We start from the raw sequence: 23,323 nt of genomic DNA, 5'->3' as shown, positions 1-23,323 counted from the left end.
GTTAGAAAAGCTTGAGAAGGGGGCAGGGCCTATGAAGCCGAGCTGCGTGCTCAAAGGCAGGGAGAGTATAGAAACCTCATCCTCTGAGGCTAGGCTCAGCCTCTGCTAAGTAATCTCAGGCTGCATCAGAGAGGAGGTGACCAGAACACTCCCCGAGTGGTGACTGAAGTGGCAGAGGAGAGGGTTAGTTCACCATGTCTTGAGGTGGCAGTGGCAAAAAGCAATTTATGGATCCATAAACCACAAGCTAAAGCACAGTAAATATTTTCATGGGCAATGTGACATCGAGAATTCATGAGAGGACTCACTCACCTCGACAGCGCCGGGTAGAGCAGTCCGATCATGTTGAAGAGAAACTCTTAACACAGATTCTTCTTGGAGGCTCAAGTGACATGAAAGGCTCTAGAGAGAGCCTCGGGCACCCTGACTCTGGTGCCCACTTCACCTTGCAGCGAAGGAAGTGAAAGTGTCAAATTGAAGAGAAGAAAGTCAACATTCTGTCTAAGGGGAAAAATGCAGACACAGGCTTTTTTTTTTTTTTCTTTTTATGGGGTGGAGGGTTCGGAAGTTCTCTGGTTGAAGAGGAATCTGTAAAGGGAAACAAGAAATAATCTTTCCTAGTTCTTGTTTTCCCTGGGTTTATCCTGAAATCTGAGGCATGATTTTAATATATAAATAGAAGCTGCAAAACAAATTGCCAGCGGGATAAGGGAGAGAAATGATGTTACAGCTGCTTTAGGTTAATTTGATTTTCTTTCATGTTTCGGAGCTGCCTTGATATTCCTGACCTCAGTGATTTCTGTTGAATTGAAATTGTTGGGTGAAATGGATTTCCCTAGTCCTAGACAGAGCCTTAACCATAGAATTGTAAGGAAAATATCATAGAATTGTAAAACATAATTGAATTGAACTTGTGACTTACTGAAGGAAAGGAATGAATGAATTAGCAGTGTGATCTTGGTGAAGAATGTTCTCTGGCTCTTTCTAACTCCTCTTAAGTAACATCATGCAGACCATGGGCCAGTTGACCTTACGCCCAAATTGACCTTGGTGACCAAGTGGGACCAACTTGTCCCAGGCTTTGTCAGCTTTAGCATGCAAAGTCCCACCTCCTGGCAAACCCCTGATACAGGTATACTGGGACAGGGGTTACCCTGGGCCTCTGTGACCCTTTCTGTGTTCCAGGGCACACTAATGATCAACCTCTAGGGCCTTCGGTTGCCCTGTCCTGCATATCTCACTCCATCTTATCAATTGGGAGTTGTGGTGTGTCACAGATACTAATGATCATTTTTGCCAATTTATCTTCCCTTAGCACCTCCTTCCTTATTGGAAGGTGAAGCCCTGATTTTATGCTTTGTCCACCTACTGAGTGGCTGTGTACCCAGAAAAGGTGACCATAATCCCAGTTTGTCAGGATGGGGGGAGTGGATCTTGATTAATTAAGCCAAGCACGCAATTTTACTCTCCTTGCCAGAGATTGAGTTAGCAGGGGACCGTGGTATGCACTGGTGTGGTATTACCAGTTGTTAAAACTTTGAAATGCTTTGCAGTGGTGGGTACAGAGATGTTGCCCAAGTCCCCAGGCTCCTGCCCCAGGATTCCTATGGTAAACTGCCCTGTCTCAGCTGCTGAAGTGTTAATGTCTAGCAACACCATAGGGTTCCCTGGTGACTCAGTTGATAAACAATCCACCTGCAATGCAGGAGAGTTTTGGGTTGGGAAGATCCCTTGGAGAAGGAAATGGCAAACCACTCCAGTACTCTTGCCTGGAGAATCCCATGGACAGAGGAGCCTGGTGGGCTACAGTCCATGGGTTGCAAAGAGCGGACATGACTGAGTGACCAAACCACCATCACCAACACTGTGGGGGCTTCCTGGACCCTAACTCCAGGTCTCCTGCTTTGCTGGTTCATTGCCCTTTCCTTCGTGTGTTATTAATATTTATTTTGTAGAATATCTTGCCTGTGAAGTGAAGTGAAAATTACTCCGTGGTGTCCAACTTTTTGTGACCCCAAGGACTGCATAGTCCATGGAATTCTCCAGGCCAGAATACTAGAGTGGGTAGCCTTTCCCTTCTCCAGGGGATCTTCCCAAACCAGGGATCGAACACAGGTCTCCTACATTGCAGGCAGATTCTTTACCAGCTTAGCCACAAGGGAAGCCCAAGAATACTGGAGTGGGTAGCCTATCCCTTCTCCAGCGGATCTTCCCAACCCAGGAATTGAACTGGGGTCTCCTGCATTGCAGGCGGATTCTTTGCCAACTGAGCTATGAGGGAAGCCCCATCTTGCCTGTGTGTGAGCTCATTCTGGGAACAGGTGTCAACAGTAGGAACTCCATCCACCTTTTTTTTGACTGTGGGGTCTTAGTTCCCCAACTCGGGACTGAACTCCTGTCACCTCCATTGGAAGTGCAGCGTCTGAACCTCTGGACCACCAGGAAAGTCCCACCCACTTTCCTAAGTGGTCCCAATGGCTGCCACCAGGGTCCTCGGGCATGGTGTGGTCTCAGCGCTGATGTCACAGCGGCAGGTAAAGTGTTCAGGGCCAGCCCAGTTCTACAGCATCATTCTGGGCATAGCCTATAAACTTCAGAATGCCTTGCTTTTTCAGAGAATACAAGCTTTTAGTCAATTCCTTTTCAGCTTCAATCACTATGCAAGTTAGCTTTCGTATGTACCACACCACCTGAAACTTAGTGTTGTAGAACAATAACCATTTATCTAGCTGTAGGTCATCAATCCGGACTTGGCTTAGCCAGGTTCAGCCATGTATCTGCAGTCAGCTACTGGGGTGGCTGTAATGGGCTGACCTGGAGTGACCTCAGCTTCATTCCATGGGTTAAAGCAAGTCACAAGCCCAGACCAGATTCAAGGGCTGGAAAAATAGTCTCTGCTTCTTGGGAGAGTAGATACAGAGAGAGGAGTCAATTACCACAATCATCCAGAGCTTGTTCTTGGTACTCCAACTGGCACAATGAAAGGAAGCCCCTTTCATCCTCTGCAGACTCCGGGCACTGCAGGGGAACAAGTGGATCTGTCTAAGCCACCCCAATTCTGGGAGCAAAGCCTGGCTTGAAGGAGATGCATGTGAGGAAGGCTGTGAAATACCATCAGGCTCTACTTTGATTTCCTCGCCTTTGGATGCGGTGGTGCATGGTTCATCCACACTCTTTTCCCTTCTACCCTGGAAATCAGGACTGTTGTAGATGACAGCTCCTTCTTCAGCAATCTACTTCTCAGAGAGAAGAAAAGACCCTCTCTGTCTATCCCTCTTCCCACTATGCACACACAGTAGGGTGAGAACTAAACTGATGTTCTTTGAAACTCAAGACAACTCAAACCGAGGTTTGAGGTTGTTTGTTACTGCATCATTAAATACCCTATCCTGACAGAGGAAGTATTTAACGAAGTACCAGTCCTGAAGAACATTGCATTAAAAAGATGAGTTTTGTAAGTAAATGCAGTTGGGGACGATAAGAAACTGCTAATTTTTCCTCTGGTGTTTATTCTCTTTCTGCATTTTGGTGATATAAAATGCTCTGAGTTTTGGCCTGACACTTGGGTACTAACCAGGGAGTGCATTTCTTAGCTTCCTTAGTATCTGTGTCCATATGACCAAGTTCAGACTAGCGGGATGTAAGCACAAGAGATGGTGTAATCCCATGTTATCTCCTTAAAGGGAAAGCCTCTTGCCTTAAATGCTCTATTTCAACTTCCACTGCCTGAGAAATGGTAACCACTGGTGCTATCTTGGGAGCTATGTATTGAGAATGGGAGCGCCACTTAGCCAGCCTTGGGCCACTCTCTGTGTTGATAATGAAAGAGAGACTAGCTTCTATTTTGGCCCTTGTATTTTAGAGTCTCTTTGCTATGGCAGCCTAAGGTGGACCATAACTAATATCACCCTGTATTTTCCCCTGGAGATTCACTTTAAATATACTTAAGATTCAGAGGTATCTAGTAGTAAAGAAACTAGTTCAAATCTAATTTACTGAGGGAATCCCTCTTTTTGTGTGTGGAATATTTATTGATATTCACTTATTGTTATCACAGAGGCAACTTTAAAATAGTTTTGCTTTTTGGAAAGTACTGAAATAGACTCATCTTGGTAGGCAGGGAAGAGCATGGCGTTTTCATTTCCAGTGGCTATAATAAGGGGTATGACACCACCCACCACAACTCCCCAACTCAGCTTTCACTGCTTTCTTCTTGGAAAAGCAGGCAGGGAGTAGAAAAAGCAGAAACATGAATGACCACAAACCTGGACTGGAATTACGTTCTGTGACCTTGGGCATTCTCCTGCACCTCTCCAGGCCTCTGCAGCCTCCTTTGAAAAATGAGAATACCTATGTCTACTTCATAGGATTGTTTGAATTCTGACTATAAAAGCACCTGGCATGGAAGAGTCTCTATTCGCCCTTCCTATTCCCATCTGCTTTTCCATGAAATTTCTTTCAGGGTCTCACAGTTCTTCCAAGAAGTTCATTCTTAGGTCATTTGTAAACCCTCCCCTCCCAAGTAAAAGTGAAAGTGAAAGACATGATCAGTATGATGTTTTTTCTTATGTATATTACCTGAATTCTAAAAGGTGGAAGAGAGAGAGAGCACAGAAAGGAGAGAGAGAGAAGGAGAGAGAGAGAGAATAAGTAAATCTTCTTAAAAGTTACAAGGAAAAGCATTAGATCCCTTTTGGGCTGTCAGATACTCAGAAAGAGAAGTGATTTTTAGTTCATCTTTCATGGATATGGCCTTAGGCACATAGTGAAGAATCAGATCTTTTGTGGGTTTTCCTGGTAAAGCCAAGGATGACACATGATCTTAGAATTCAAGTTAATTAGGAATAATTCAAAGTGTACTAATTTGGCAGAATTCTGTTTAGTTGCCAGTCTACAAATCAATGGGAAAAGCAGGCAGAAAACAGCCAGGAGGACTGTTACCTTAGAGATTCCATGGGGGCGAGGTTGGTGCCGTCTCCTTACTTTTTCCCCCTCTGCAGAGGCCAATGGGGTGTTCTGTGTACAAAAAAACATTCAAGCATCCTCACTGACTACCTTTTCCTCAGGAACGTGGAGGGTCAAACTCTTCAGAGGGGACTTTATTAGAAGTTTGGAGCTTGTGGGATTAAGAGATAAAGTGTACTGGTCCACAGCCTATTATGAACTGGCTGCACACCAGGAAATGAGCAGTGGGTGAATAAGCAAAGTTTCATCTGCTTCATCCCCATACTCGCATTATTGCCTGAACATGCCCCCTGCAAAAAAGGTTGGGGACCACTGCTATATAGTACGCTGCTAGATATGGGTATAGAATTATACCCATATCTTGTAATAACTCATAATGGATACTGAATCACTATGCTGTAGACCTGAAACTGATATGATATTGTAAATCATGGTGGCGATTGCATACTTTTACATGTAAATGTGGTGGTTTTGGTGATTTAGTCGCTAAGTCATGTCCAGCTCTTGAGACCCCATGGACTATGGAGCCTGCCTCGTGGGAGCCTGCCCCATGGACTATGGAGCCTGACACCCTGTGGAGCCTGCCGGGCTCCTCTGTCCATCGGATTTCTCAGACAAGAATACTGGAGTGGGTTGCCATTTCCTTCTTCAGGGAATCTGCTCAACCCAGGGATCTAATCTGAGTCTCCTGCATTGTAGACAGGCTCCTTACAGATTGAACCACCAGGGAAGCCCTACTTCAGCAAAAATTTTAAAAAGGAATTTTGTGGGGGAGGGTTTGTACAATCAAGAGAAACCAAAGCTAACTTTCTTGAGGAGAAATGGAATTTATCTGAAGAATACCAGGGAAGTTCATCAAATCTAAGCAACTAGAATAACTGGATCTTGAAAGGAGCAGAACCAAGGCAAATCTGGACCCTCAGCAATGACAGTCAGGGGGTCAGCTATCTAAAGCACTGCTGTGATGTGAGAGGGAATGGGATAGGTCCAATCTCAGACATGATTCAGCCTTGACCAAGAAACTATGACCAAGGCCACTGTGACTTAGGGGATAATGCCTAGAGATTGAGGATTTACTGTGAACCTTGCAGATGCCCTCAGAACTGCTGGTGAAAGACTTTGTGCAAAACTTACCTTTTGTGTATAACTATTTTAAAACCGTTTAAAACAACAACTACTTTATTGTATTGGGTTCGCCAAAAAGCCCATTCAGATTTTCCCATAAGATGTTGTAGAAAACCTGAATGAACGTTTTGGCCAACCCACTTGCTCATGATTCTGTGGGTCAGCAATTTGGGCTGGACTCAGTTGGTTGGTTCATCTGTTGGTTTCACTTGGGGTCAGTCTTATGGCTGCGGTATGTGGTAGCTTAGTTGAGGCTGGATCATCCAAAATGGTTTCACTTGCTTGTCTGAAAGTTAGCATTTGATACCCACAGGGAAAGCCTACTGCCACTTCATGGGACTCCTCATCCTTTGCTAAGCTACCCTGCGCTTCTTTACCTGGTGATCTCGGGGAAGCAAGAGAGGGTAGACCCCAGTGTGCCTCTGTCTATAGCACATTTGCTCTTGACCTATTGGTCTGAGTGAACCACACAGCTAAACAGGCTTAGATAAACTCTACATCATGATGAGGGGAGGAGCAAAATTATATTGCAATGAAGAATGCATACAGGGATTATAAACATTTGTGGCTGTTTTTTGCAATCCATACCACTTTATAATGATCTCTACATATTCCCTAAAGCAGCGTAATTAACTTAAAAAATCTTTTCATTTTTTTACTTAAAAAGTAAATAGGCTTCTTGTAATAAATTTAATCTATAGGAAGATTTAGTTTTAATCAGAAATCCCAACTCCCTGGTTTTCAGAGTAAATCTGAAATGTGGAAAGAGTAAAAGAAACTGAATAAATTCTTAGTCTTATGCTTGAAAGTCCATCTAATGGGTTTTTGAAAAGCATGTCTTTTTCAGCCACTATTCCGAACACCAGATTGTCAACTTGACCTTAGATTCTATTAAAGATGACAGTCATCGTTCCTTGAATACTTATTGTGCACAGATGCTATTGAACAATATCTTTAATTCTCACAATGCTCTGTGAAGTAGGAATTATTTTTCCCGTCTGATGGTTGAGGAAATACAGTCCATAGGCTACATCTCTTGCTTCCATCCTAGAAGTTGTTCATATCAGAAACAGGATTTGAACACAGGTCTGTCTGAGTCCTTGGGCCCTGTTTCTGCCCTTCTTGGCCCTCAGCGATACTTGTTTGCATCCAGGAGAGACACTAAGTTACCTGCATAATGTGATGAAGAAGCACCCACCATGCTGTCTTCTCAATTTGGTCAATTTTGTGAATGAAGAGACAATGTCAGTGTGCCAAAGGTCACATGGAACTTCTTTCCTCTGCACTTTCATTGAAGAATCTTCGAGGTTTCTCAGCCCTGACTTTCAGCCATCACTATGGAAAGAAAGAGTTGTATATTTAAAGAGCGTTCCTTGCTCTGATTCCCTTAAGGAAAACGTGAGGCGATCAGTGACTCAGAAGGCATGGGCCGCCGGTTGACTTTTGGATTTCCTGCTCAACACCTCAGCTTGAGGACTGAATTCAGGGTTGAGGAAAAGACAGAAATGGTACTTTATTGGTCACTTTAAAATGTTTGTTAGCTGTAGGACTTTTGCATGGTCAAAATGTGTAATTTTTGTTAGATGATTGGAGTAAATACATGAGGAAATGATTGGTATAAATATGTACATGCACATGTATTTATCTCTCACTTCCAAAGGGTTATGATCCATATCTTTGCTTGGGGGTGAGTATTTGGAACATGGTTTGCATTTCTCCTTGTAAATGATATTTTAAAAAAAGAAGAATTAGTTTCCAAATGTGTCTGTAGTTTAACTCTTAATGTTCTTTAAGCCCAGCTCAGTTTTCAAGACATTCAATCTTCATTTCCAAACCACATTCTCAGGGCAAAGATGTGTGTTCAGGTCCAAATCAGGTCAGCAAACACATCTGGGAGCCAGCAGCTCCTTTGGATTCAGCTGGAAGGGGTGTGTCGGAGTGGGGGTTAGCGGCAAAGGGCAAGAGTAGACAGGAATATGGAGGGTTCACATGATGCTTTTTGGGTAAACTCCTAAGAGAGCTGGCATCCGTCAAGCACCTGCTGTTGGTCAGGCCCTGGCTAAGGTATTTGTCAAATCCCATTTTCTCATTTTCTCCTCCTGGTAGTCCAGTGAGGTTGGCATGATTATTTTATTTATCCCATTTTACAGGTGCAGACTTACCTAAGCAACTTGCCTAAGATCCCAAATCTAGGAAGTAGCAAAGTCAGAACTTGAACTCAGATATGTTTCCTTCCAAAGCCTTTGTTGTTTCTGTTCCCCGTGCTATTGTTGGTCTATCGTCCAAGTGTAAGGTCGTTCGTGTGCCTTCCGAGCAGGAACAACAGAGGGAGGTAGGAACTCTGGGTTAGTGGCTGAGCACGATTTCTGAACCGAGGAAGGAGTTAAGCGGGAATGGAGGAGTGTTGAAGAAATGCTGAATACTTCCACCTCCTTGTTCACCCACAGTATGTTCCTTTGGTGATTGTTCATAAGCTGGGGCAGTTCACATTATTTCTTGACTTTATGAGCACATGAGGACCATCTGACAGTCTGACAGTGATCGGCACATTCATACTGCTCTTTTCAATTTCTCAAGATCTGTATCCTGAAGAAGTGAACAAGGAGTCAACATGAATTAGTAATTATGAAACTGGGACGTGAATTCAGAGCAAAGGTTCAAGTCCTGGATATGCTCCTTACAAGCTGTGTGAGCCGAAATGTCCTTGATTGAAATATTGGGGTAACAACTATATGTACAGGTTATGGGGTCATTGTGAGGATGAATTAATATGTGGCAGGCACTGAGCATAGTTAATACAAGCTAGTAAGCATTCGTTCAATGCTGGATTGAGTGATTGGCCTCAGTCATGTTCTAGCTGTGGGATCTCACGCAAACTCACTAGTTGGGAGAGGCTAGATCCTGCTGCTGTAACAACAATCTGGAAACATCGGTGGTTTACCACATGGCAGAGAAACAGCGCTTGCTCAGATTACATGGCGATTATGGACTGGCCCAAAGCTTGGCTTCTCCACCCCTCTCTGGGACTCAAGGCAGCCTCTTCTGGAACATTGCCTGTGTGTGGCACATGGAAGAGAGAAGCCCAACACGAGCTGGGAGGCATGTGTCACCTCTGTGTACTTTTTGTTGGCCAACATAAGTCATACCACCACTCCTGAGTTCAACAGTGCAAGGGTGGAAAATCCTCCTGCAAGGGGGGAACTGAAGGGGAGAACTCTGCAATAGTTTATCATATACTCACGCAATTGACCAGCTAGTCACCCTGAGGACCAGCTCTCCGGAGAGTACCTGCACGTAGTAAGAGTTCTTGAATCAGAATATTATCACTACTCTCGCAAGTGCACTTGGGGCTTCCTTTCCCCCTTCTTTGGCCTAAAGTGGTGTCGGACCCAAAAATAAAAACGTCTAGTTGTGCCTTATTTAGCTCCACATCTGGAGAGACTCAACTGTACCACATATTTGTTCCTAAATCACTGAATTGCTCACTGAATTGGCTGCCGAGCCACCTTTTCCAGACAGAAGAGGAAAAATTTACTTGCAAAGAGAAAGAGAAGGCTCCTCCTGGCCAGGCTGAGGCTTCTTTTGGAGACCAGCCATTATAAACAGAGAAGATTTATAACAGCGAGGATGCCCCAAACAGAGAGTAGAGTGGAATTCCAGGGGATCAGCCGGGAGGAGTGGAAGGAGGGGCCGGTGCGCCGTCAGAAGACTGTCATCAGCCGGCACTGTGAACTCAGGTAAGCTCTTCACTGCTTCGTCCCTCAGTTTCTTCATCTGTAAAAGGGGGTGGTTGTGGTGGGTATACTGACTGTTTCTCACTGAGTGGGGAGGAGAGGAAGAGGACATAATACACATGGCGAGTGTTACAAACCATCCACCATAGTTTAACAAAATGGTTAAATTTAACAAAAAAGTTAAATTTAACAAAAATATGATGGTGTATGAAACGTATCTGATGATAACAATAATTTGGCAGTAAATGTGGGGGTGGTTGTTGAGTCCCCAAAGCACCTAACAAACTCCCAGTTCTGAACGCTCTTTCAACGAGTTGCAAAGAAAAAGAAAGTTATATTATTTAGGTGTTCAATTTGCTGGCAACCTTCTCATGCTCTAACTCAGCATTAGTCATGACTGACTAACTTTTTCTCTAGAAAATTAGTTGGAGCGTGCAAACACAGAGACCCAGCATGGCCTCCTGGAACAAAACAAGACGCACCGTGTCTTGGGGCAAGATTGTGAGATCAAAGGCCAGGTGGGCTGCTTGCTTGGCTGCTTGGGGACCATTTGGTATCATTTCCGTATTTCGCTCAGTCGGCATTGCTTAACTTCCACTCTCTCCATCATCAAAAAGTATTTTTAGTCCCTTCATTACAGAAAACCTTTGGCATTGTTCTCAGAGTTGGTCAGAGGCGGGGAACATGGGTTTTCCAGGGTTAGTACACCTGTAAATAAGGGCTGGTAAGTGCATCTTTATGTCTTGGAAGGAGTATTTACTCTTATCTAAAGCTGTGTTTTGTATTTGATCATTGGAGGGGACTAGAGTTGGGCTTCCCAAGTAGTGCAGCAGTAATAAAAGAATCCACCGGCCAATGCAGGAGACTCAAGAGACATGGATGTAACTCCCGGGGTCGGGAAGATCCCAGGGAGTAGGAAATAGCAACCCACTCCAGTATTCTTGCCTGGGAAATCCCATGTACAGAGGCGACTGGCAGGTTACAGTCCATAGGGTCACAGAGTCAGACATGACCTAGCACGCATGCGCCTGCATCTGGGAACCAGAGTAAACGTCCTCTCTGGGCCTCCAGTGTGAATGTGGCTTAGCTCTTTGCCAGCTAGCTGGCTTCCTGGGAGCTTCTCGCACCTGCTGGGACTGATTTAGGGGTCTGTCCTCCTATTCTGTGTTTCTGTATCCATCATTGTCCTTGCCCCTTTATTTACCCCACAAATACTTAAACCTGTAGCCCTTTCTGTGTGCCAGGTACTGTTCCCAGTGCTTGAAGCGTGGTAACTCATGGAGCTGTCACAACAGCTCTAGGAAGTGCGTACTTTATGGAGTCTCCCCTTTAGTGGGAGAAATGGAGACACAGAGAGGTTAAGTCGTTTCCCTCAGGCTGCACAGCATCAACAGTTATGAGGATTAAACAAGATAATGTCTTTAAAGTGTTTCACATTATACCTGGCACATAGTAGGTGCTCTACAAGTGTTCATAAAAAACAGGCAGAGTCTGGGGCCCAGACAGACTTTAAGGGGCAGGAGCCATCTGCACCAACTCCTGGGAGCCAAAGGCCTGTTTACCCCACCCTACTCTCAGCAACCGGGAAGAAAGTTCCTTGGAAGCCACCGCTTTAGCCTCTCTTTTGCAGTGGGATACTGGCCAGGTTAGTCCCTGCAAACCTGGGGTCCTCATCTGTAGGATGCATCTGATGACTGGGCAGACTCTGCCCAGGTTGTGTGACACATGAAGGAAGTATAGTTATAAGGCAAGGCATATGGCTAGAGATTTGTCATCAACAGATAATTATTAAGAAGAGTTTTGGGGTGGAGGCTTCTTTGTGCACCAAGAGATCTTCCTCTGCTGAATTCAGAACTGCATCTGCTAAAAGGGGGGCTCCTTTCTGAGACATGCAAATCCTTAGACCCTCTTAACCAGAGGCCTGGTTTAAGGGCATAAAGAGTGTTTAGTGTGGGAAAATTCTTAAATGTTAACTGCAATGGCCTTGGAGGGGCCAGGAAACCTAAATCCTGACTCTTGAAGTCCTGGGGCAGAGTTGATGCTGGAGGAGGTTGGGGAGCTGGGCAGACTTGGCAGGAAAGTGGCGAGGGGAGTTGATGAGGGAGGGCCAGCCACCAGCTTGCCGGAGGCATGGATTCCCCAGTCACTCACGTCTGGAGTGTGGCATCAGTTATTTCTGTTACCCAAGATAATACTGAGTCAATCCAGCCCTTCTACCATCATCTCACTCCACCAGGCTCGGGACAGATGTTTGATGGAGTCTGAAGGGAGACCTAGAGAAATGAAGCAATTCCCGCATCTTCTTACAACCTTGCTGAAGTTAAGGAGTATTTGAACTCTGGCTTCTGAGTCTCATACAGGAGCCTTCTCAGCCCTCTGCAGAGTCACGTGATGTGAACCTTTCCATTTCCCTTCTGACTTTGGAAAAACTGCCTCTCACTTCCTTCTTAAACCCAACTCTACAAATAGCCCTTCTTGAAGCACTTCCTTGTGGGGGGTCAGTGAGGGGAGTGGGGCCCCCATGCCCCATGATTCCACTTTCTCTCCACTCCCAGGATGGAAGTATGTGGAGACACCCATCTGCCACTCTCCATGCTTCCTTCCTCCCCCCAGAAAGAGAAGTGACTTTCTCTGACTGCTGAGGTTGGGGAAAGGTCTTCTTACTGCTCTCCCCCAGAGCAGCCTGGTCTCTGGAAGCAGGCCTTCTCAGCTTCCCTGTGAAAGCACATCTATGGGTCAGGGTTCCAGCCTGTCTTCTGGGGGATGGTCTGTCCCAAGACCTCAGTCAGGGGAAGATGTTCAGAAGCCCAACCATATCTTAGGGCTTCCCAGGTGCTCAGCAGTAAAGAATCCGCCTGTCAATGCAGGGGACACTGGAGATGTGCCTTCAATCCCTGGGTTGGGAAGTTCCCCAGGAGGAGGGCATGGCAACCCACTCCATTATTCTTGCCTGGAGGATCCCTGGACAAAGGAGCCTGGCAGACCACAGTCCATGATGTTGCAAAGAGTTGGACAGGACTGAGCATGCATATACAACCATGTCTTAGAAATCTCCACCTTCTGCAGTCTCACTGCCAGAAACAGTGCAGCTTTTACACTGCTTCTGACAAAATCCTCTATTTCTCACTTGAATCTGAACCCAGAGAGGGAGCAACTTGTGTTTCATCCTTACCATTACTGGTTGCAACAGCCAGTGCCTCAGTTTCCCCATTGGCTGACATTCTTCTTTTCTTTGGATACTATTGAGAGAGAGAGAGAGTGTATGTATGTGTGTATACATGTGTATGTGTGCTTAATGACCTTTCCCCCTCCTAATTTTTAATAATAGTCCTTAAGGAATATGCAGTTCTGTTGAGCAGCTTTGACCTACCCATAATAATTCACCAACTGATTTAGTCAGCAAACATCTATTGAGTACTTGCACTGAGCCTGCTTCTGTTCAAGGAGCCAGGGATACAAAGATGAAAAGATTCATTCCCTTCTCTGGAGGAACTGTTGATCTGGTTGGGGAGGCATGCCAATGAAAAACCGAAATGGGTATGGCAGTGCAGGCACAAAGCATGCAGCAGAAGCATAAAGGGTGTCAACCAGGAGGCCTTCCTGGAAGAGGGAAGCTGGAGCTTGGAAGTGAAAGAGGTGGAATTGGTCAGGTGGCCAGGAGAAAAGAGGGCACCCTTTCAGACAGAGAGACATATGCTAAGTCAGGATGATACATGGGGGAATGGGGTACTCAGAAGTCACAAGAAATTTTCCACAGCTGGAGTTGGAATGCTGGGGGGTGAGTGAGGGTATGGAGGGGGGTGAGGATGGGAGATGGGGGGTGGCAGGAAGCAGGAGAGAAAGGGCAGGGCCAGATTACCAAGCCATACTTATGCTTTGCTAAGAATCTTGAAATTTATCATAAGGGGCAGTGTTTCTCAGACTGGGTGATATGCATCACTTGTTGACACTTGATAAAATTTTGGATGCCCCAGACTCACTCCAGAACTGTAAGGAGGGGCTTGGGGGCTAATAAAGACGCTGATGATTCTTAGAATCAGACACATTTTGGAAAACACTTCTGAGCTATGGGGTTTGGAGCAAAGGAGTGGCTTGGAGAGAACTGCCTTTTCATGAAATCAGTCTTGTACGTGGAAAACACACTGGAGGCAGGGTGGCCAGTCTGAAGGTCTGGGGATAGGCGAGGACGCTGTCTGTATGATGTGAATCGGATGAAGGGAGGGCTGGAAGGGATGGGAGTCGAAGAGAAGGGTCATGTACCCTATATTCACGTGAGCTCTGCAAAGCTATCCTCTTAATATTACATGTCTACTATGGACTGGATCATGGCCCCCTCCCAAATTCCTACACTAAAGCTCTAACCCCAGTGTGATGGTAATATTTGGTTTCTCAATCTTTAGCAGGCATCATAGTCATCTGGGTGGGTTGTTAAAAGCAAATTACTGAGCTTCATTCACCCTCAGAGTTTCAGATTTAGTAAGTTTCAAGGTGGGGCCTGAAATTTGCATTTCTAACAAAGTTTTCAGAAGATGTTGACGCTGCTGGTCTAGGGCACTACTCTGAGAACCACTGTCCTATAATATAGTGTCAGCCTGTTGAGTCTCCCATTATCCTTCACCTGAAATACTGCACCAGCCTCTTCACTTGGATTCATATTTTTATTCCCATTCTGCTTAATGGACTTTATTATGTTTTATGACTGCCTAGTAATTTTAAAAGCACCCTTCTTATATTTGGGGAAATTCCAGTCTTAAAGTTTTAATCCCTGAATTTAGAATGTAGAAACTTAAATTCCCAGCTTCCTTTGCAACTAGGATGTGACTTGGTGACCAGACTGTCACTTAGCATGCTTATTAGGAGACTCTGGGCTTTCCTGGTGGCTCAGACAGTAAAGAATCTGCCTGCTAGTGCAGGAGACCTGGGTTCGTTCCCTGGGTGGGGAAGATCCCCTGAAGAGGGGCATGGCAATCCACTCCAATATTCTTGCCTGGAGAATTCCATGCACAGAGGAACCTGGTAGTCTACAGTCCATTAGGGTCACAAAGAGTTGGACATGACTGAGCAACTAACACTTCCTTTGATTCAGCAGTGAACAGTTTGAAAAAGGAAAAGGGCTGTGCAGAACTTTTTTTTTCTTAAACAGCCAAAGAAATGGCTTTGGGGTGGAAAGGATGCCAAAGTTGAGTTCTACACACAAAAGTATCACCAATCAGCAGGGAGGGGGTTCCCCCCTTGTGGTTTAGGAATTGTCCCTGGACCCTTGATCCTGAGTCTTGTTTTTAAGGTCCTCCAAAAAAAAAAAAAAAAAAAGAAAGAGAAAGAAATCTATGAGTTTCCCACTATTCATTTTTGCTTTTACTTTTTTTTTTTAAAACCATTTATCCAGGTGTTTGGCTGTGTCGAGTCTTAGTTGCGTCCTGTGGGATCCATCACTGCAGAGCGTGGACTCTCTAGTTTTGATGCACTGGTTTAGTTGCTCCTTAGCATGTGGGATTTTAGTTCTCCAACCAGGAATGAACCCGCGTCTTCTGCATTACAAGGTGAATTCTTAATCACTGGGCCACCAGGGAAGTTCCTCCAATATTCTTTTTCAATAAAATCTTTTAAAATAAAAAAAATAAATAAAATAAGTTTCTCTTTGTTAAACCAGCCCAAGTCAGCTTTGTTATTTGCAACCAGGAACTCTGGGTGATACTCTCTCTTGGAATCCATTCCCTGCTGAATTGAGGTCATACTCCAGTCTGAATCAGTCACACTTGAGGACACACCCCCTTCTCACCTTAGTTCACAAAACCCTCTGAAGGGCATCCTCCTAAGGCCCCCAGTCCATCTGGCATCGCTATCCTCCTTGCCCATGTTGACAGAGCCTCACCTGCCATCTTTTATTGACACAAACATGTCTAGCTTGTATACACCACAGGGCCTTTGCACATACTGCTGCTTTTCCCTTTGGATTGTCACATGATTGACTGTTTGTTACTCAGAACTCACATTGCTCAATAAGAATGACATCCCAGCAGAGTACTCTTTCCTAAGGACACAGTTTAACATGGCCAACATCCAACTTGTCACAGGTGTTTTGTCTTCTACAGAGCACTAATCATGATTTGACATTTTGTTATTTATTTGTTTCTGGATGCCCCCATACTCCCTGAAGGTGAGAACAGGATATTTTCTCCCCATCTGTTGCTTGTCTTTTCAGTTTCTTACTGGTGTCTTGTGAAGCACAAACATTTTTAAATTTGATGAGGTCCAATTTATCAATTTGTTCTTTTATGGGCTGTATTTGTGGTGTCACTATTGCTGAAGTCTTTTCCCAACTGAAGGTCCTGAAGATTTGTTCCTATGTTGTGTTCTAAATGTGTTATTGTTTTAGCTCTTACATGCAAGTTTACAATTCAATTGGAGTTAAAGTTTGTGTATAACATGAATGTAAGGATTTTTTTCTCTCTGACTATCCAATTGTCTCAGCATTACTTGTTACAAAGGCTATACTTGAACCAGTGAAGTGTGGTGGTAGGTTTTTGAAAGTCAATTGACCATAAATGTAAGAATAAATGTAGTAATTTATTTCTGGACCCTCAGTCCTGTTCCATTGATCTATATGTCTATTTAATGATTTGTTTTTTCATCATATGTTTCTTTAATCTTTCTAGAATTTGTTTTGATTCATGGTATGAATTTAAGGTTGAAATAGAGTTTTTCCTCCTCTTCAAGATGTCTAATGAATATCCTGCTATTGTTTACTGAATAATCCTTTCCTTCTCCAATGCTTTGTTATGTTTACTAAATGGTTAAAAGGCATTTTGATAGAAACATCCTGCATGTAACTGTGACTCATCCCATTTTCCTCCATCCAGGATTTGAGAAACCCCTAATCCTGTATTCTGTTTAACCAAATGGTAACAATTGTCCCTGCCTCAAAAGAACTGACATTGGCAAATAGGAAGAGGACGTTGACATGCTAGAATAATAAACACAGAACAGATATTTGCATTGGACCTCAAAAAGGGTTCTTGAACAGTCGCTGAAATGAAGGGATTCTCAGGGGAGTTTCATATTTACTTTGGGTGGAACTGTGGTCACTTCATCTTAAAGTCACCTAATCCCTCCTGGGATCATTCCTACCTTTTTGTCTGACACTAATTTTTTTTTTTTTGGCAGTATTACCGTTTATTGGTGACAAACTCTTAAGTTTTATTTACATCACATGGGAGAAGAACTTCTAGTGTAAACAATCATTTGGAGTAGTACTGAACTTGCAAGGCTACCATGCTTTTCATCTGGATCACATGCAGGACCTGGTCAGACACATTTCTGTGCACAGTTGTGTGATGTCAAAAGCAACACGGTTTAGAGGTAAACATGGTGTCTGGCACTATTTTAATCTTCTGGTGGTGGTTGTGAGATTTTAATACTAAATGAGTATAACTTCTGCAGGAAGACTCTGCACACACCAACAGAGTTTAAAAGGTCAATATTTTTCTCAATGAAGACACCCAAGACACATTTGTAAAATTTCCAAGAGACCTAAAGCAGAGCGGGGCAATTTGCATGACTCTTGATCCAACGAAGTTTCAATCGGACTTGACAGGCTGGAAGCACCCGTTGAAAACAAGAAGATGAAATGAAACTCAGAAAAATGTAAACAGCTCATTTTGTCTGGGGGAAAAGAAAAAAGAAAAATCAATGCCAGGGTGAGGGAGGCTTAGTAAAAAGAATGAAATTTTAACTGCCTGAGAACTCAGCATGGTTGTGTTGACTTAGGCCTATTCTGTTTGCAAGGAGTTGTGCGGTAGACTTAAGACACCAGGGAAGAGTTAAGGAATCCCAGGAGGGAACACGGGGAATCAGTTTCACCTGCCCTGTAGACCGCCTGGTCTCCCAGCCACACAGTGCAACTATATCTGACTTGGGGCTGGGTCAAAGGCAGCCCCCGCCAGCAGTGCTGCCAACAACCACATGAAAGAAAGCATGTTTAAAAATACCCCAAACTTGTCCAAATTTCCCAGGTCATCAGGAACTGAGCTCTTTGTAGCTCAGCCTAAGAATTAACTTAATCTATTTCTTTTTGCATTTCCCCTTCTGAGATTTTGAGGACAAAGTCTATTTCAGACAATAGGGGGTTTAGACAGAAATGAAAATTTGTTTTCTTTCCCTCTTGCTCTCTTTCCCTCTATAAAGAAATCAGAGCAAATGAATCACTTGCAATTTTGTTGAAATCTTGAGTTGCATTTTGCAACTTGTTTATGCTGATTAGGGAAGTGAATTTTTTAAAAATGTAAGCTACCTGAGAACTATAGATACTTTGTATACTAATTTTTTTTTTCATTTTATATATGTTACTTTGTAACCTTTTGAAATTGAACACAAAAATGAAGCGTTTATTATTTCATTAAATATTATTCTACAATAGTGGTTTTTTAATCTTTTCAGCAGTGAACTTTAAAAAAAAATGAAATCTTAGCCTATTGCTGTGTAACAAACCACTTGAAACTTAGTGGCTCACAAATATTACAATTGTTTATTCTTTCAGGATTCTGCAAATTCTAAAGGTTCCACAAGGAAGAACTTGTCTCTGCTGAATGCAACGTCAGATGGGGAGGTTGTGGGAGCCACTTTCAAGGTGTCTTCGCTCACTTGGGGACCCAAGGTACCTAGGGCCCTGAGAGCCGTTCATTGGAAGAACTTTAGCTCTTGCCCTTTGTGAGATGGGAAGCCGATGGAGGGTTTTGGGCCCAGGAGTGACATGATCTAACTTAGTGTTCACAGGATTACCTTGGCTGCTCTGTTGAGAATAAACTTTAAAAAAGGGGTGGTCTGTTAAAGGGAGGAGCAGGGGGACCCCTTAGGAAGCGATTGCCATACTCAGGCGAGAGTACATGGTGGCTTGGACAAATGTGGCAGCAAAGGAAGGGGACGCGGTGATTGATTTGGATTAATATTCTTCTATGCTTTCTCCTACTTATTTTATGGAATTATTGCGCTCTATGGGGTTCACTGAGTGTAAGTTTGAGGTAGTCATCAACTCGACTAATATTTCTTGACCATCTATTCTTCATCTTGTGGTTTCACGGTGCAGGAAACCCACTGGCAACTCAAGATGTATCTGGAGTTTTGATATGAGTGAGTAGCTTAACTCAGGTAATATCTGAGCACCTGCTCATAAATTCACTGGTCCTCTCCTCTGATAGTGATGTGACACTGATTGTGGTGTGGTTTAGTCGCTAAGTCATGCCCGACTTTTGCGACCCCATGGACTGTAGCCCACGAGGCTTCTCTGCCCATGGGATTTCCCAGGCAAGAATACTGGGCAGGTTGCCATTTCCTTTTCCAGGGGATCTTCCTGACCCAGAGAGCAAACCCAGGTCTCCTGTGATGCACGTGGTCTCCTGCATTGCAGGTGGACTCTTTACCGACTGAGGCACCAGGGAAGCCCGTGACACTGATGAGCGCTTTGCAGTTTAGACTTCTTTGCAGTAAATCGACCTCTTCTCCAGTCAGGAATGTACCCCTGCAGTGGCAGGAACTTTATCTACATGACCCTTTTGAGCCACCATCTTCCCCTCACAGCTGCCTCATGAGGGCTCAACAGACGTGGGTTTGACTAAATTGCCTCCCGTTGGCCTCCATGCAGGTTGGAGCAATGTGGAGATTCCTAAGAAGAGATCCAATTCTTGAAAGCCTCTGAGCACTGGCATACTCTCCTGGGCTCCTTTTGGCCTTTTTCTTTTCTCTCTCCCCCGTCAGGGAGCCCCAGCGTTCTGCAGCTCTTACATCAGCCGGATGCCAGATGAGCAGAACAAAAGATGCAACTTGGTGACTATTCACATCTGTACTTCTCCTAAGCAAACAGAACAGATGCCCTTAGCAACGGGGCTCTCCGGCTCAGGGCAGGGGAAATATACCCTAAAGGGGGAAGTTTCCCTTCTAAAAGCTGACAGAACCACTTAGGATGGCAAGGAACATCGCGAAACAGAACATTAAACATTCATGGTCTACAAAGCCTTGGAGGTTTAAGCTGGGCGTCCACAGAGAGGTTCTAATCTATGTAAACATTCTAATCTATGTAAACACTGCATGTGAAATGCCAGCAGAGCTTTGGGCCTTATTTGGATCGAGTTTTTCACTGCCTCCCTCAGGAAAGAGGGTTATGCAGGCAAAAAGAGATACTGTCATTTTCTCCTGGACTCGGAAGTAGGCAGCGCTTCCTAGGAATTCCTTGAGCTGGCTGGTTCCCACCCTCGGGTCTGTGCTGCAGCCTGGCTGGGCCCTGCCCTTCTTGCCCTGCTCTCAGGAGAGAGCAAGCCAGTCTTGGAGGGGCCTTCCTGTCCCCTTCTCTCTCCTGAAGGCTGTCAGCCAGAGCCCAGTGCCGAGTGAGACAGAGCAGAGTTGGGGTAGGAACGTGTACTCACTAATAATAATTGCAAATGATTTACTGTGGGCCAGACAGGCTTCTATCTGACCCAGGTGCCACAGTAGTAAAGAATCTGCCTGCCAGTGCAGGAGGCACAAGAGATGAGGGTTCAATCCCTGCATCAGAAAGATCCCCTGGAGTAGGAGATGGCAACCTCCTCCAGTATTCTTGCCTGGAAAATTCCATAGAGCAAGGAGCCTGGTGGGCTACAGTTCATAGGTTCATGAAGAGGTGGACACAGCCGAGCACACACAGGGACAGGCCTTATTCTTTTATTTATTCTCACAGCCTGTAAAGTAGGATTATTGCTGTTGTTTTATAGACAAGCCGACTGAGGCCTGAGGCTGAAAAGTCAGCTGCCCTGTGTCACAGAGGGGGTCAGCCACAGAGCCAGAATTTGCTCCAGGCTGTCTTCCTCCAAGCGTGGATTCTTTGCTGTCAAGCTGCAACTTGCCCTGACTCTCATTTTTAGAATGGAAAGAAGAGATGAACTGCTTAGAGATGTTAAGAAAAAAGAAAGCAGGAATTTCCCTTCTTACATGATCATCCTCTTCTGCCATTGTTAAATACTGCAAACTTTTTTTTTTTTTTAAGAGGAGCAGTCCTTCAACTTCCATTTGGACATCCATTTCTTCACCTGACTCTATTTCTGCTTCTGGGGGTGATCCTTGACCCAGACCTTGCTAATCAAAACACTGGTGACTATTCCATGGTAAGGAGATTGGAGTGACAGTTTTGTTTGAGCCTGTAGGGAAATAGTGTCATTCTTTTCTCACTAGTTTTGAGCCAGGGAGGCGGCAGCTTCTGCTGCTATTGGCAGCCTTTTTATGACCATGAGGAGAGATCGTCTGAGAACCGAGTTAACACATCAAGTAGAGACAAGTAGACAGAGTGACTTTCTAGAGCCTGAACTCACCCTCCGAGCATCTGAACCAAGCCACGCACTCTTCAGTTATGTGCACTCATAAAATTTCATTTTTGGTGATATCAGTTTGGTGGTGGTTTACCACTACTTTTAACCAAAAGAATCCTAATGGATACATTAAACCCTTTGTGAGTGTGTGGTTGGTGCTACAGTCTGGGCTGTAACTGGGCAACTAAAAACACCCCTGGGTCTCACTGGGAGCTCAGAGGCTTGAGGAGAGCTGCAGGGCTTGGGCGAGTATGGATTAGAGCCATGCTAATAGTATCAACAAATATTTGTGCGGTCTTTACCAAGCACCAGATACTGTTTTAAGTGTCTTTTATCTGTATTGGTCCATTTAAGTTACTGTTATCACCACTTTTTAAAAAGATGGAGACCAAAGACACAGAATGGTAGAGAACATGTCCAAGATCACACAGTTCTTGAGTTGGGAGTAGAGTGCTGCTGGGCTCCATGCATTCCCTGCTCCCCCCACCTCCTGACTTTCATCCAGAGAGCAGAAGCTCCAAGTGCTTTCGGGGGATACAGGATTATTCCTGTGGAATGGAGTTTGTTGTTTTTTTCTTAAAAAGAACTACTTTTAACAATGAAATTCAGAAACACAGGTGGAAATTTAAGGGCGGTGGTTAAGGAAACTGTGAACTGTGTGAGTAGAGATGAAGACTCATGTTTCCCCTCGGACTCACTGGTCTACCCATGACTTGGAAGGAGCAGGAGCAGAGGGCCGTGGACAGGCGCCCAGCGTGGCCAACTCTGTGCAACACTCCCTCTCTCCAGGCCCCATTGACCTCTGTCAGTTCCTGCCTGTTTCTCCAGCCTCTGCCCTTCCCAGACCCCCGAGGCAGCCCACTGAGTGCTCCCCAGTGAGGCCTGCCTACCCCCATTTCAAGGGAGGCTCACCTATGGCTGGCAGGAAGACCTTGGCCCAGCCCCTGCGCAGACTCAGCCTCACTGAGGCTCGTGGGGCTGAGGGTGAGCTCTGGCTCTCGTCTCGCTCTGCATCTCCAGCAGGGAGCCTGGCCCACCGAGGATGCTCAGTGCTGCATGATCAGAGAGGCGTGAGTGTTGGGCTTCTGGTTTGCTCACTGCCGCTTCCCGGTGCCAGCCTCGCCATTGAATCCCGGCTCCTCTTTGCCCCAGGAGCCAAAGAACTTCCTTGTGTTGAGCTCACCTATGTGACAGGCAATGTCCAGAGGACTTAGCACGCATGCTAGGGCTCTGCCCGCGCCCCCTGCAGCCCCCATGGACACACTCTTTGGGGGGTGACCGTCTCCCTCACACCCTACTATTGTAACGTGTTCCCTTCTCTGGAGCTTTAGGTACGAGCAGTCGCCTGATTGACCCCTGAGCTGGCCCCGCCTGTTGATGTCCTGGCTTGTGGACTGGTCCCCGCTTGTCCCCCAGGCCCACCTCTCTCTCCAGCTTGGATGCAGGGCAATCTCAGGAGGTCCTCATTGTCTCCAGCTTCTTGCCTGGCACTTCGGCTTCCCAGGTGGCTCAGATGGTAAGGCATCTGCCCGCAATGCGGGAGACCCAGGTTCAATCCCTGGGTCAGGAAGATCCTCTGGAGAAGGATGTGGCAACCCACTCCAGTACTCTTGCCTGGAAAATTCCATGGATGGAGGAGCCTGGTGGGCTACAGTCCATGGGGTTGCAAATAGTCAGATGCAACTGAGTGACTTCACTTTCACTTTCTTTGTCTCAAATCCTGCTACCAGGAGGGGCTGTGTTATGCACTTGGACTCTTATACTGACTCTCACCAGTTGGTGATACCGGCCCTTCAGACCCCACCTCATCATGTCCTCTGGGGCAGGACTGGAGCACAGACCAAGAGAAGCAAGCAGGATTGCCTGTAAGCCACTCTCCTAGGGCCTCTGAAATGGCTTGAGGTGTTCCAGATGGGTCACTAACACAGGTGGCCTCTGCCCCAAGCCATGGAACTCACTCTAAATATGATGGTTTGTACCTCTGGGAAGACTCAGGATTCCAGAGCAGTGATATTTCCTTGACTGGGCCTGGTGGGGATTAGCACTCTCAGCCAATTCTTGATTATCTGCAGGAGAAGGGAGAAGATGGGCCACTGACATTTCCAAATAACTTTGGAATTTAATCTGGCCGACAGCTCTGAATGTCCCCTGTTGGAACTCTTTCCAGTG

At 45.3% G+C, this 23,323-nt stretch overlaps 1 protein-coding gene across 2 annotated transcripts in view; it reads right to left on the bottom strand.

Moving 5' to 3' along the window:
• The window catches only part of RBPJ (recombination signal binding protein for immunoglobulin kappa J region), a 230,795-nt gene extending 230,352 nt beyond the window's left edge, over positions 1 to 443 (bottom strand). The window contains exon 1 of one of the 2 annotated variants that reach the window (XM_065907071.1): positions 313 to 443. The gene's annotated coding sequence lies outside the window, so the exon portion shown is untranslated. The remainder of the gene's footprint in view (positions 1 to 312) is intronic. The other variant, XM_065907080.1, reaches the window with a different exon arrangement.
• Between the last annotated feature and the right edge of the window lie 22,880 nt (positions 444 to 23,323).

Source organism: Muntiacus reevesi, chromosome 16 (assembly GCF_963930625.1).
Source record: "Muntiacus reevesi chromosome 16, mMunRee1.1, whole genome shotgun sequence".
NCBI lineage: Eukaryota > Metazoa > Chordata > Mammalia > Artiodactyla > Cervidae > Muntiacus > Muntiacus reevesi.
Note: the sequence above shows the minus strand (reverse complement) of the source record. Positions and strands in the feature narration are given on the sequence as shown.